The sequence below is a fragment of the Spermophilus citellus genome, assembly GCF_964194105.1.
Source record: "Spermophilus citellus genome assembly, chromosome: 5".
Classification (NCBI taxonomy): domain Eukaryota; kingdom Metazoa; phylum Chordata; class Mammalia; order Rodentia; family Sciuridae; genus Spermophilus; species Spermophilus citellus.
In genome coordinates, this window is record NC_138186.1 from 151,395,397 (window position 1) to 151,408,564 (window position 13,168).

The following is a 13,168-nucleotide window of genomic DNA, read 5'->3' on the forward strand; positions in this document are numbered from 1 at the left end:
AAGACCAGCCAAAAGCATTAAAAGAAAAACAGCAGAACATGAAAAGTGCATTACTAGAAAGATAAAATATTCTGTATTTATGATCTCACAACAGACACCATAAAAAGAACGTTCTAATGGTTGAGGATTTTCCTTTTTTACAATCTATTTTCTATTTGGTACCAATTTGTGGTGAGAGAAATTGGGCAAATTTTAAAATTTTATTGTTTGGGGAAAAAAATATCCTCACGTGGGCTGATGGCTAGGCTCACTGATGAAGTTGGCAAGAGGCTCCATTCACTTCATGAAAAAGCTTACCAATGAAATGCTTATGGATTAAGTATCAACCTCATTTAACTCAGAACAATAAGTATGTTAAAGCAGAGTGGCCAGTGAGCTGACGACGAAGTCAGAGCAGCTCAAAGCTCAGTGCAGTGCGCAGGGGAGCCATCTGCACTCAATGTCCAGGCCAGGTCCATTCTCAGGAGGCACTCATAAAACTGTCTACCTTGCCCATAATTTAAATCAGGTGACACCAATTGAAATTTAACACTGTAGTATGCTTTTCGAATCACTGTAAAAGCCAAGCTGGTGTGTAGAGAGAAAACTAAACATGGCAGACATTTAAGTTAGTGGTTCAGAGTATCTTCTAACATCTAATACAGCTATCGAAGAAATGAAGCCCTTGCTTTTGAAACTTTTAACCATTTCTCTTTTTGATTTTTTTTAAAATTCAATCTAATGGTTTTATATCCCTTTAATTATTACCCTAAATTTTTCCAAATGGCACTATGAAAAGTTCAAAGTTTTGGTCACAAATAAGTATTGAATCATGAACCTTACAAGAAAAATGAAAAGCACACTCAATATTTCTAATCCCACTGGTGCTCACAGCTACACTAACAAATCAAGTTCCAGGGCAGTTGCCTCCAGGGGGATAATTTTAGACCAAGCTAAGGCAGCTGTGAGCCCTGCATTAACTATACAATACTGTCACAGAAACCCCATCTGATATCATCAAGACTTAAGATGCTCACAGTTTAGCAGATGCTATTGGTTGGTTTGGTTTGGAAGGAAGTTGGCTCCCCAAATGATTAGACACTTTCCTATCTTATTCATTATCACTCATCAGGTTTTAAAATAGCTCCAGTTTATTTGGAGAAAAATTAAGTAACAAGCTGCACAATTTTAGAATCATGAAAGAAAAAAAAAAAAAACAGAATTTCACAAACTCAAATCTTCCGACCTAAATTAGGAAAACTTTTTTTTTTTTTCCAAATCATCTCTTACGGTATACAGTATAAAGGGTTAATTTAAGCATGAGTTTTCCTGAGTTAAAATAAAAAATTTCCAAGCCCTAAAATCAGTATCATTTAGATTTCTGATGCCAAAAATCTGTTTGACAGAGTAGGCTTTACTATCCTGACATTTTAACAGTAGCCAAAGTCCTGTTCCCACTAAATTCTGTCTTGGCAGTACCAATCATCTGCTAAAAGCTTGAACTCCTCCTGGTTCTGAGTTCTGTACCTCAGGAGCTTTCCACAGCATCCAGGGTAACAAGAGAGCTGAACTGATCCAAGTCCTTATTTAAGATGTCTATTCCTGGGGGTGGGGTGGGGGGAGAAAGCACTGCGAACTGAAGTGGAGCAAAATATATTCCATGCATTTACAATTATGTCAAAATGGACTCCAATATTATGTATACCTAGAATGTATGAATAAAAAAAGCATTGTTTTAAAGATGTCTGTTCTTATCACAGAAACCAAAATTTCTATAAATAAGAATGGTTGAATAAGGTGAGATGCTAATTTACTCAAAAAGTTCATGGTACCTTAGATTCAAATCTGATGAAGATGTGATTACACAGGAAAATCTCACTGGAAGTACAAATCTGATATTCTCACATCACCTCAAGATCATAGGCAAATCATCCTTAAAATAATAAATAAAAGGGGCCAGGAATGTAGTTCAGTGGTAGAGCTTGTGCCTAGCGTGTGCAAGGTGCAAGGGTTCAATCCCCAGCACCCAAATAAATAAATCAATAAATAGTAAATAAAAGAATCAATTTAAAAACATAAATGACATTTTTCAATGTTCAGCTAAAATCAGAATATTTCCAAAACTGCAATAAAGACATACAAATATTTTCATTTAGGTAACACCCCAGACAGACATCTACCACAGGTGTTGAGGGCCTCAAATAATTAATATCAAAATTTCACAGGAAGTTTACTGAATACTGTGCTTGAGAAACCCTTCCTAGAACTAGGAATTCAAACCACACAGAAAGCACTGGTCTTAACTTACCTAGTGGCCAAATGTCAAACAACTGGTAAACGAGTGTTCCAATCAAATCAATTCACTTAATTTTCAAGTAGATCTGATTACCACCATCTTTTAAAAAATGCAAAGACTCCACCTAACAAGAAAAGGAAAAACAAAAACAACATTTAAACCAGAGGAGCTTTAAAACCTACACCAACTACCCAAACATCAAATCAAGACTGTCACTATATCTTTTCCTAAGTTACTGAGCTACTTAAAACTATAAAATAACAAAAGTACCTGTCAACTAAACTAAATTTTACTGTTTGGGATAAAATGAACATTCAAGCAATAGTAAAAAGTGAACAAAGAGTTTATTTTCCATACTGATTGGCTCATGGAAATTATAGCTACACAATATCAGGATATTTTAAAATCAGACATGAGGAAAAGATGCAAATTACTGCCCTGGAATCATCCTCATTCTTATAAGTTACTGACACAATGAAAATGTGTAGGTTGCAGTTCCTGAAAGCTATTAACACCTGGCTCTAGAAACTAATAACTAGATCAATCACTTAAATATAACAATGGTCAAGCAGTCCTGGAGAGAATTTACAAGCAAGAATTTCCAATCATACCTGTCTTCCACAGAATGTATGTGCTCCAGTAACCACTCACAAATAGCTTAGTTATGGTTTATAAACGCTGTCATTTTATTCTATTCATTTTACCAGTAGAAGCACCTTTTCTGAATTTAAAAGGTTAAACTGCTATCTCATCTCCGTAGGATATTCAAGAGAAAGTAACAATGCCCCAACTGGAAAGATCCTAAAATAATCACTGGGGGGCTGAGCAGAAGAGTGAGATAGAAAATTACACAGTTTCTAGCTACTCCTGAAGCAGGACTCCCTGGGGTGGACTTAGTATGTTAAAACCTACAAATATTTTAAAGTCCCAGAATATCAACCACAACAACATTCAAGTGGAACATGAAATTCAAGTGAAAGCTTGAAAATAAATTTCAAGGCCGTAAATACATGATTTTTTTAATTAAGCAATTTGGAATTCATCATGAACTGCCAATTTCCCAATCTCACTATACACATTCATGAAATTAGCTGATAGTTAATCTCAGTATTATAAAAATAAAGGTTGAAATAAATCAGCTACACACTTCTAGTATTTGCTCAAAAAAAAAAAAAGGTTATAGTAGTCATGGGAAATATATTCTAATTTCCAAGAAAAACTATGCATGGATTCTAGTCATTGCTATTCAAAAAGCAGTTATTTAGGAAACTCATATGTGTATGGCCTCTGTAATAAATAGTCTTAATTATTATTCCAGAGTTTGTGCTATTAGTATGACAAGACAAATGACATATGCTTTGGTTATTATTTTATTTTATTGGTTTGTAGTGCTGGGTATGAAAACAGGGCCTTGTGCATGCTAAGCAAGTGCTCTACAACTAAGCTGCACCCACAACCCATCCTTTAGCTATTTTAAATCATAATGAATCAACAAATACAGTAACCTAAACAATGGACTGAAATTTCCAATTTGCTGTATTTTTCCTGGAGTTTTACAGAAAAGTTGCATAGGCTTTTCAAATAATGTTAGTATAGCATGCTTCATAATACCATTTCTGAATATCTGCCAATACTAGTAGACTACTTAACAACTTTTCTTTTGGTTAGTCACTTTGCAAAAGCAAGTGAGGACACTTTCTCTCATGATACAAAATGAACTTTGAAGATCCTTAAATATCCTCTGAGTTTTCAATGTACGCTGCGAGACTGACCCATACAAAAATCTAGGTCCACCATCCTTTTTAGGTCCTTGTTCATTATTTCTTAGGTAAAGTACTGCTGTTTTTTTCTTTTTTTTTTTAAGTATGTAATTCTTGCCATATAAGAGGTCTTAAATTTCTGTGAGTAGCCAGTCATTAACCTAATATGTGAAAAGGCTTTTCACTACACAGGAGCAAGTATGTTCTCATTTCCACAAAACTTAAGATTGTCTGTGTGGTCAATAGTTTTAAATGACTTAGGAAATTTTCAGCATTTATAAAGTGCCTAAAAGCAGTAGTATGGTCAGCTCATATCAAAGTTCAAAAGCATATGTACAAAATACATTAGTCACTCATACAGGTGATTCACTTAAATGACTACTACTGACTCACACAAAAGACTGTTTATCAGGTACTCCTCAGGTATATAAAACACAACGTAACGTTTCTTGAGAAAAGTAAAAAATAAGCAATGACACCTGACATTGATGGCAGATTGCTTACGATTTCCTCACTATACAGTAAGGCAACACCTAAAGTAATTTTATAGCCTGATGAAAGGTCGAGACTAAACTTCCTTCCCTTTAATTCGTTTCTATTGCCTACTGTCCACACTGGGATGGGTGGGTGGGCAGTGCTCAATCAATGGTATTTGGGCGCCATCAAAAAAAAAATCTAAGTACATCTGAATTGTGCATTTCAAGTTACATGGTCTAAACAATGGAGTAATCTAGCATTAGGTAATATTTAATCACACTGGTAACAAACTGGTCTATTTCACTGACTTGTTATGATAAATCACATGCACCCACAATGCTGGGCTTCCGTGGCTTTCTCTAACTAAGTAATTTATCCTGGTAGGACACAGGAACCACACTCTCCAAGTTTACAGGACACTCCCTGGAAGCAATTTAGTAGACTGGTCTGTTGCAACACTGCAAGTTCACTTTGGGGAACCCTTTAGGGTAGGAAATGACACCCTGCAATAAGTGATTCATGTCTGCTCGGAATCACCCACAGTGGTCATCAAACACACTCCTTTTATTGAGGATGAAACTGACACTGAGAAGTCCACCCAGCTTTGGCTACCAGAAGCAGATTTCCTAACTACTGTCACACTGTGAGTCTCCACACCCTGGAGCCACTCTCCTCCCACAGACAAAAATTCAGCCTTATGTATCACAAGCATCTTGAGCACCATCTATATTAAAGTGGCTTCTTAGTTCAGGATAGAAAGGAAAGGGGGACAACAATGACCACAGAGTAGGATAAAATACAGCCCCCAAACCACATGCTCTGCTCCACCCGCTTCATCACTGTTACAGTCAACTGGTCTCTTTACAAACCTAGTAAAAAGCTGGCCAAGGAGAAAAAGGAAATCAAGAATAATATTTTATCAGGTTTTCAAAGTACCATTTGAATATTTGAAAAGCCATGCCCCTGGTGAGTTAGTATAGCTATTTGCATACTCATGTTATCTCCCCTAAAAACAAAAAAATAACAACTGAAGACTTTTTTAGCCAGAAGGATACTCTTAATCCTATCACTCAAATAGAATTATTCTCATTTTTAAAAATCTTGATCTAGTATTTGCTCCAGTGCAAGCATATTTCCCATAGAATTTCATAAAGCACATGTAATTCTGCATAGTGATATTTTCATATATTTCATAAATAAACTCTTCATTTCTATGTATTTTGCATGGTACTAATTTTTACTAAGCACATAATATGCCACACCGCATGTTATTTTCTTCATCATTCCTACATATGGGAATGTTTCATGTAATTTTATTTATTTGCAATGCTAATAAATAGTATTATCAAACATAGAATTATTAAATCAAATTTAATAATATTTTTCTGGACTTCATATTTGTATCCATAATGACATCAAGAGATTCAAATTTCCTATAATGCTACCAGCATTAGATAAGCATTCCACTTTCACTAAACTTCCTCACCATTGGATCTGGCTAAAATATTTGGATGGTTTATTTTAATACAAATGGTACTTCAGAACTGCTTTTTTTTTTTTTACTTTATTTTATTTATTTATTTATTTGTTGGTACTGGGGATTGAATCCAGGGGCACCTGACCACTGAGCCACATCCCCAGCCCTATTTTGTATTATATTTAGAGACAAGGTCTCACTGAGTTGCAAGGCACCTCATCATTGCTGAGGCTGGCTTTGAACTCACAATCCTCTTGCCTCAGCCTCCCAAATCACTGGGATTACAGGTGTGCACCACTGCACCCAGCCCACAGCTGCCTTTTAAATCTTAATGTTGACCATAGTTATTTACTCACATGATTTTACATTTACTGAACTTTTTCTTAAACTTTTAAAGAGTGCTTTATTTATTCATGTGTACACACACACACACACTTTTCTATTAATTGTTTCTGTAAAGTTATTGTTTAACCATTTAATATATCTGGCATGTATTTGAGTATATAGCTGATGTACATATTCAAATATTATTGACAAATTCAAATTATGCCCAATGCTATCTACTAAAGCTATCCTTTTCCACACATCTTTCTATTAATTTGCTCTATTATTTTGCCTGTGTAGGATGTACCCTAATGGATCTGTTTCTGGGCTCCTCGATTCGTTACCTTGATCTACACATTTAATATGGAACTTTCACCCAAACTGAGTAAATGTAATGTGACTAGCACTGTGTTAGGTAGTGCTCAGCACATTATCACATGAGCTTGGTGTTCAGGTTCAAACTACTGCTAATAATTTGAATCTATAGTTGGCAATGTTTTACTCCTTGATCTCTTTATTTTTTCAAACGTTTCTTGATATTCTCTTACATGCATGTGTGTACTTGTGAAATTCTCACCCATTTTTAACTAAGTGTATTATTTGTCCTCCATATGTAGCCACACCCCCAAATCAACAAAAGTAAAAATAAACTGTGAACAACATCACCACTAAAAAACAATATCTCATATTTCTCTGGTGGATCCTTACATGACAAAGCCCTTAGTGCATTTAAGACATAGTAGAATGGCTTAGAAGACCTCGTACCTAGTACCCTCCTCCTTTCTTTCTACCCAGCCAATGTCTATTTTGCTATCTGTGAAATAGATGTGCAATCAAAGGTAGATAAAAACGGATAAATGTAAATTCCTTAAAATACAATAAAATATTTTAAACTTAAATTTGACTGAAAATAGTCTATATTTGGTTGTACATATTAGCTTAATCCAATGTTATTATCGTAGTGAACTGAATGAACTTAGGTATGCACAAGAAATCTTCTATTTCCTATAAACTGCATTGTGCATGAAGAATTCTAGACACTGATGAAAAGGTAGGGAAGGGAGGGGGAGACCAAATAGAAGGAACAAAAGGAGAAGAAAGAGCTGACTGTCCCTGTAAAGGTACCAATGAGGACAGGAACGGAGTTTTGTCCCCTTGCAGAAAGTCACACTAGGTGTCAAGTTGAGCACAGGCACAAATGATGTGCTTCTCCATTTTCCTGAAGATAGAAACACGTAGAAAATATGGCAAATATTTAAGCCTTATTTCTTGAAAGACTGCAAGATGCCCACAAATTTTCTTTCCCAGAGTTCAAAATAGCAAGCTGAGTGGGTGTAAGCACTTCAAGTGTGTGTGTGTGGGGGGGGGGGGAAGGTAACTAAGGAAAAGGAAATCATACTTTCTGCTTCTTAGTTTAAGACTTTTAAAAGAGGCTATTTAAAGAGATACTTTTGATCTGGATCTCCTGGTTGTCTCGAATCTGAATACAAATACAGTCCAGATGCCTTTAACACAGAGCACCCAGGCCACATCTAAATGTGACAATGCTACTGAAGGCTAAGTGGGCACCACAGTCACAGTAAGGACAAGCAGTTCTCAGATATTAACCAGATACCTCAACCCCCAAAATTAGACACTTGCAACAGGGAGACCCAAGCACTATGGGGATCTCAAAAGTGCTTCCTAGAACTTCAAGAGGCGTTTGACTTACCGGGGGTGGGGGGGGGGGGTTGTTAATAGGTGGATTCTGATTCTGTAGGTCTGGGTGGAGCCTAACAGTTCCCAGGTAAGGCCAATGCCCTGGTGTGAGGGCCACACTTGAAGAAGAAAGATTTCAGACAACAGAAATAATCAGCTAATTAAGAATATGTGCCAGGTACCTGATGCAGCGTTAGTTGTTACAGGAAATTTTAAGAAGTACATGACACAAGCCCCTGAGCTAACACACAAAAACGTGTTTCTAAAAAAGTAAGTGCCAAATGCTAAAATGTGTGGTAAGGATTCTAAGAATAATAGAAGTTGAGAACGGGAAAAGTTCGATGGGGGATAGAGGAGTTACAAATGTCTGTGCAGGGCAAGAGGAAGGTGGGCAGCCCCAGGGTGAGGGCTGGGCTGAGAGGACAGAGAAGGATCTGGACTTCACCAAGGGCAACCATAAAGGGACAACCTGGAGTTACCATAACAGAAAGCTGCAGTCCACTTGGCTTTGTGCTCTTAGATATTACCATGGGAAACTGTTTTATTTTTGGTACCAGGGATTGAACTCAGGTGTACTCGACCCATGAGCCACATCCCAGCCCTATTTTGTATTTTATTTAGAGACAGGGTCTCACTGAGTTGCTTAGCGCCTTGCTTTTGCTGATGCTAGCTTTGAACTCATGATCCTCCAGCCTCAGTCTCCCAAACTGCTGGGATTATAGATGTGCACCACCGCCCCATGGGAAACTTTTAACCAGAGTTCACTTTTAACCAGGGGAAGGGAAACTCCAGCCTTGTTTAAAATTAAGGGATTATAAAACCATCCCCAAACAGTAAAGAATGGGTAGTCTTGCTGTAGTCTAATGCAAATTTCTTCTATTGGCAGCAGCAACAGTGCTATGAATGACATTTTAGGCTTAAGCCTAGGAGTACAAAATTACCATTCATGTATATATGTTTATGCATGTGTATGCCTTTGATTAACATATGCTTTTAATGATTAACAACTTCAAGAGCATTAGAACCATAACTTTTTCCTGCAGTAGAATTAATAATCTTCTGTTCCTAAGAGTGTTTGGATCTTACTTTTATTGTAAAAATAAATACTTTTTTTCTCCTATGAAACACTTTTGTATGGCACATACCACACAACACCCTCAACTCCCACACTGGCTGACAATGAGAAGAAAACATATCCAGAAACAGAATCAAAGTATTAATGAATTATACCTTAGGGTTTTTTTTTAACTTCCTTTGAGAGTTTTCCCTGCAACCCACAATATGTTGAATATATTGCATAATAGATTAAACAGGAAAGCAAGAGAAGATTCCCAAGGTCCATCTAGACATCAGAAAACTTTTTTTTTACTAAAGAAAATTATAGAGGGCATGGGTACCTGCAAGCTGCAAGAGGGAAGGGAAGCATTTAAAAGAGAATAAGGATATTTGGCATTCTGAAGTCAAGTCAAAGTTATTTCACCAGATTCCAGTTCCATCACTGAGTCTTCGGAACCACCAAATTCATCCATGACCATCATTTAGCACAGCTACTGTCCCAAATATATTCCTGTCCTACCAAATCTCCCTGTGCTTCCTGTTCCAACCAAAGTAGTCAAGACTTGGGGAATAATTTATGGCAAAAATTCATAATTTCAAAACATTGGGGCTTGAACATTACAAGATAGCCGTACTGTGACAGCTGTGCTAAGAGGCCCCAGTATTCGTGGTATTCTGATGGAGTCCCCCCAGCCCGCCACCATCCAATACAAATATGCACAAACAATCATTAGTGAGAAGAAAAAGATGTAAATATGAGGATGATAATTAAGTGTCACCCATGAATGATTGCAAAACATGAAAGAGAATGTAAACAGGCATGCCCTAATAAGACCATGAAGTCTGTCTTCTACAAATCTCTTCCTCTTTCTACTCCGAGTCCTTTCAGGTGTCCTCCCCTAACTAGGTCATAGGGTCGAGCAGACTGAGCTCTGCATCCTCTGCAAAAAGCAGCTGATAAGTGTTTCCACAGGAGACTGCCAAAAAAATGTAATGTGCTCTCTTTATGAAAAGAATGTGCTTTTTGAAAAAACAAAAGCAAACAAATTCTTGGAACATTAAAGAATTAATACAAAGAAATAAATAACTTGGTGAAGAGATGTGTCCTGGGAAGGGAATTTACCAAAACAAGGGCAAGAAAATCCCCTCTGCGGGAAATGTTATTACTAATCCTATATGTGATATAGTGCAAGGTATTATGTCATATGAACTAGAAGCAGATACTGCTTTCAGTTTTCTGAAGCAAATTTTTTAGAGGAGTACCAGAGTTTTAACCCAGGATCTCTTAACCACGGAGCTACATCCTCAGCCCTTATTATTTTTTATTTTGGGACAGGGCCTCTCTAAAGTGCTGAGGCTGGCCTTGAACTTGTAATCCTCCTATGAATTGCATTGGCTCGCCTGAAAACAGATCATCAGTGGTAAGTTCTCTCTCTCTGCCTCTCACCAAGGTATGTATTATGTACCTTTTGTCTAGTTATAGGTCATCATACCATTTTTTCTTATCACCCTTTGTGTTCATGTGCTGCCCCCCCACCCTCTGCTTTTAGAATTACCAAAGGAAATCACCAGAAGTTACAGAGTTAAATTTGCAAAGCACCAATTTCTAACTACATGCTGGTACCATGGTGGAAACAAGGTTCAGTTTAGAAAGATTTTTCCAAGCCAGAATTGATGTCCTCACTAACAGGCTGCCAGGCTTAGATCAAATGAAGGTCAATACAATGTCCCCAGAGGAAGCTGTTTAACTCGTCGGGTCGGCTGGGAGCTGGGCCAAGGAGGCCCTTTAGACTGACAGCAGACCTGGCAGAGCCTGAGTCTTCCCCAAGGCAGAGGGGCCCTCCCCCAGAGGACAGGCTGGGTGCAAACCCTTCTTCTGCAAATACCATAAGACAGCACAGCTAAACAGAGCGGCTGGGGACGGCCACTTGTGGCTGACACAAAGGCAGACACTCTCTGCTACAGGACTGGAGCTGTCGAAACTACACTGCAGACAGGACATCCCTCCTGGCACCCAGCATGAGTGAAGCCCAGGCCAGGCAACAACAGCCTGGCCCGAGGACAGCCTGCAACACACATCAAAGCCAGAGGCCCTGGGAGGCTGGCAGGCAGCCAAAGACGCCCCAGAGCTGCAGGGGAGTGTGTTGCCCTTAGGACAATAGCGAACAGGACCATGGTGGAGTCTGTAAATTCCAAGCACTGGGGAGGTCTTCTCAAAGATTTTACCCTCTCCTATCAGGGCTGTGGTTTAATTTCCTTTGAAGAAGAAGAAAAGAGAGAGAGAGAGAGAGAGAGAGAGAGAGAGAGAGAGAGAGAGAGAGATACATTCACCAATCTCTGCCTGCAAAGCTGGACACCATGATGCTAGTCAATGCACTCTGATCGGATCCTAGCTGGTGGCTTCTGCCCAAAACAACACAGCTAACAGAGAGGTGGCCTTCTCCATTCACTCTAAGAGGGCTTTAAGTCTACAGGGTAATTAAGATCATTTAAATGCAAACTTCATGGTTCCATTGCTACTGTCCTCCCAGATACTTTCCATCAATTCTGTTCAATTAGAGTTTTGTATCACATGTCAATTACAACCTGACAGCTTTATTGATTTGGCAGGGCACAGCAAATAGTACCATTTTAGGTAACAAGGACTTAAGGTAAGGCTTCAAGCTCTGGATCACAAACATGACTCAGCTTTTGGACCCAGGAGGTTCAACCCAAAGCAGTTTACCCACTTACTGAACAGAAATTGAGTTAGCTCAGGAACCATCTTATCCTCTCACTTCATTTTCCAATTCTCTGCAAACAAAAAACAAGCAAAAAACAAGTAATGGTGGGGGAAAAAAACTGCAGAAGACAAAGGAAAAAAATCAATCCCTCCCTTCCATGGTCTCCACCTGTGATGGATGAAGTGTTGTGATGCCCTTTCCGGCAAAGCAAGCATCAAGCAGAAATATGGCACACTTATGCCACCAAAGGGCCTGGGTTCCGACGTGAATAGCCACACTACACCAACACTCACTAGAACAGAGAGGGTCTTGTTGGCTTCCCTTCCCAAGGAAATGAATATGAGTTGAGGTCACTCAACTCAGATCCACCCTGTACAGCAGGCCTACACTTCCAGCAGCACATGCTCCATTAAGCCAGCAGTTTGTCATAGCCCAGCATGTCATCCCTAATGGCATGCTGGGGGCGGAATAACTTCCAACTCCTTGTTAATCCGGTGTGGGGAATGCCAAGGTACAGAGTTTTACTTGATTGCATAAAATGTAGAGCTATTTTCAGTTTCTGAATCATCATTCTGGCTCCTCCACTAGTCCTAAAGCCATATTACAACCCTTGAGAAATCTCTTTTCTATTCAATTTTCACTGATTTGAACATAAGCAAACACTGAAAGTAATCCCAGTAAGTTTCCAAAAGATGATGGAAGCAAAACAACAAAAACAAGAGTTTCACGAATATCTGCAATTTAAAATGGTCACTGTGGCATTGGTAGTAGGTCTTCAGTTATCTTCAAACCCTTGATAAAAACCCCAGGCAATTAGCACTTAGCAGGACTTTCAAGCCTGCGGACACAGATCACAGATCGATTTTGTTTTAGTCACACTTTTGAAAATGACTTTGAAGAGAAAGCTTAAATAATGGAAATGAAAACAGTGCTGACTGATATAGGAAGAACCTTAGCTATTTCTGTAATAATTCCCCTGGGATTTGTGCTGAATATTATAAAAACAGGATGTTTTGTTTGTTGTTTCTCATCAAAGACTACCAAGCCAGTATCAGACTCCAAAACACATCAAAACTACAAATCTATGTGAAGTCTGGTAATACTTTTTTTAAAAAGGCCAAATGGAATTTTTATTCAGGTATTTAAAATTTTTGCTCACTGTGAGATGAGCTCAGGAAACACACTTCTTATTTTTATGAATGCCAAAGGGAAACACAGTTACATAACATAACTCTGCAACGGTTCAGCATCGCCGCCCAGAGAAATGGATCTTAAATGCAGGGCAGTCACAGCTGAGTCCTCGCTGCTGAGATTTCTCATTTTAAAAAATATTACATGAATTAACTCATGATAACTGGATACCTGTTCCATGTACTTA

General features: G+C 38.3%; 1 protein-coding gene across 35 annotated transcripts in view; it reads right to left on the bottom strand.

Annotated features, from left to right (window-relative positions):
• HIVEP2 (HIVEP zinc finger 2) overlaps positions 1-13,168 on the bottom strand; it is a 184,461-nt gene that overhangs the window by 80,274 nt on the left and 91,019 nt on the right. For 22 of the 35 annotated variants that reach the window (XM_081294855.1, XM_081294844.1, XM_081294835.1 and 19 more), the window contains one exon: positions 2,288-2,399. The exons of 11 other annotated variants lie outside the window; for them this stretch is intronic. The gene's annotated coding sequence lies outside the window, so the exon portion shown is untranslated. Of the gene's footprint in view, positions 1-2,287; positions 2,400-11,800; positions 11,861-13,168 lie in introns of those variants that run through there. 2 more of the 35 variants (XM_081294841.1, XM_081294837.1) reach the window with 2 other exon arrangements.